Source organism: Aristolochia californica, unplaced genomic scaffold, assembly GCF_029961685.1.
Source record: "Aristolochia californica isolate CCGP_79_NKW_82.1479 unplaced genomic scaffold, dmAriCali1.0.hap1 SCAF_2, whole genome shotgun sequence".
NCBI lineage: Eukaryota > Viridiplantae > Streptophyta > Magnoliopsida > Piperales > Aristolochiaceae > Aristolochia > Aristolochia californica.
The window spans coordinates 32903236-32905612 of NW_027181881.1; the positions used below are offsets into that span (position 1 = coordinate 32903236).

At 42.3% G+C, this 2377-nt stretch overlaps 1 non-coding gene across 1 annotated transcript; it reads left to right on the forward strand.

Moving 5' to 3' along the window:
• Positions 1-1799: 1799 nt before the first annotated feature.
• On the forward strand, positions 1800-1906 carry LOC137957380 (small nucleolar RNA R71). The gene has a single exon (XR_011113349.1). It is a non-coding gene; the product is annotated as a small nucleolar RNA R71 (small nucleolar RNA).
• Positions 1907-2377: the final 471 nt, after the last annotated feature.

The window sequence follows — 2377 nt, forward strand, 5'->3', positions numbered from 1 at the left end:
GATTCTATGGATGATCAGTTGTGACAACCTCATAAGCTTCCTCCAACAGAGGTACAAAATTGAGTAAAGAGTCAACCTCTCGGAAATATGCTTTCTCATCAAAATAGTCCATGTCTAAAGATGTTATGTAAGACTCATAAGATTTAAGAGTGGATTCGCCATCAAGCATAACAGTCTCTATCATAAATGCAGGACTCAAATCATCGGACTCAAGTGGATGGTGCCCGACATTAAACACATTCAACGTGACCTTAAAATTTCCAAAAGACAACTCCAACTCACCACTTTTACAATGAGTGACAGCATTAGATGTGGCTAAGAAGGGACGTCCTAGGATGACAGGAATTTGGTTGCTCACATTGACTATTGGTTCTGTATCAAGAAGAATGAAATCAACCAGGAACAAAAATTCGTCCACTTTTATAAAAACATCTTCAACTATTTCTTGTAATATCTTGACAGAATGGTCAGCTAGTTGAAGTGTGATGAGGGTAGGCTTCAATTCCCCCAAACCTAATTGCTGGTACACAGAGAAAGGAAGCAAATTCACACGTGCCCCTAAGTCAAGAAGAGCTCTCTGGTTGGTGTGTTCACCAATGACACATGAAATTGTGAGGCATCCAGGATCTTTAACTTTAGGAGGAGTGTTGTGCTTCAGAATTGAGCTTACATTCTTAGTAAGAAAGACCTTTTTGTTAACATGTTGTTTTCTCTTCTATGTACAAAGGTCTTTCAAAAATTGGGCATAAGTAGGGACTTGCCTAATAGCATCAAGAAGTGGAATGTTAATGTGAACCATACTAAACAGTTCCAACATTTCATGCATGCTATCTCCTTTCCTAGGTGGGCCCGATAATCTCTGTGGATAAGGAGCTGGTGGGATTTGGTTAGGGATCTGCCTGGTTGTTGGTGGAGAACTTGGAGGTTCTTCACTCAATGATGTGTCCCCATTGTCATCATTTGACTCATTAGACCCATTGTTCAACTCACAACCACTCTTAAGGGTGGTTATGTCTTTGGCTTGATCGTGGTGGGGATTGGAACTTGACCCACTCGCATGTGTGCTTTTGGGGTTAGGAATGGTTTGACTTGGGAGTCTATTTTGTGCCTGTTCACTCATGTGGCTGGCCAACTGACTCACTTGCATTTGAAGTTTAGCAATGGAGGACTGTGTATTCTGCATGAATAATTGAAGTGTATCCTCAAGTGAAAGTTTTTGTGGAATTAATGGTTGTTGGGTGAAGTGTGGGCGCGGAGCTTGGGGTTGAATAAACCCTGAAGGACGCCCAACCTGTGGGCCCTTGAACCATGAGAAATTTGGGTTCCTAGCCCAACCTAGATTATATGTTTCCGAAAAAGACTCGTTCCGGTTTGGTCTATGAAAATTCTGGACTGCATTCAAGTTCTCAATGAGCTCCGGGTAGGATGAACTAGACGGACACATTTGTGTGGGATGAAATGAACTAGAGCATATGGCACAGACAGTAGATGGGTTAGGAGCAGGTGAACTCTTGGACACCATAAGGGCATCCATTTTTCTAGTCAACCCCTCAATCTTGGCCGTGAGCATGGGTGTTTCACTAACCTCGTAGAGACCCCCCTCTTTTGGCTTCGTGGGATCTTCTATCAACATTAAATGATAAACCCCATTGCTGAGATTGATCACTCAACATTTCAAAGAAGTCCCACGCCTCACTAGCACCCTTACCCATCAAACTCCCACCACTTGTTGCATCTACCATGGATCAAACCTGGGTGTAAGACCTTGATAAAAGTATTGCACTAAGTTCCATTTATCAAACCCATGATGCGGACACCTACAGATCAAATCCTTCCATCTCTCTCATGACTCATAAAATTGTTCACCCTCCTGCTACATAAAGTTGGAGATTTCTCTCCTGAGGGCTGTAGTTCTTTGAATGGGAAAGTACTTGGAAATTTTTTTTGTGACTAATGTGTCCCATGAAGTGATGCTGCCCACCTCTATGGAATTAAGCCAAGACTTGGTCTTATCCTTAATTGAAAATGGAAAAAGTCTTAACCGGATAGAGTCATCTGAGAAATTTTGGAATTTGAAATTCGCACAGATATCTAAGAATTCCTTGATGTGGTAATAAGGGTCCTCCTTCTTCAACCCATAGAATGTAGGGAGGAGTTAGATCACACCCTATTTCAACTCATGATTGGTGGTAGTAGTGGGTGACAATATAATGCAAGAAGGTGATGTGAAGTGGGATGGGATAGAATAATCCCTTAGGGCTCTACGGTCACCTGCTGCAGGTAACTGTGATGGTTCACCCTGATTGGCCATGGTAGCTCCTAACTTGACTTCTAGTGTTTTCCTACAACTATGTTCTACCTCTTCAACAAAGGGAGC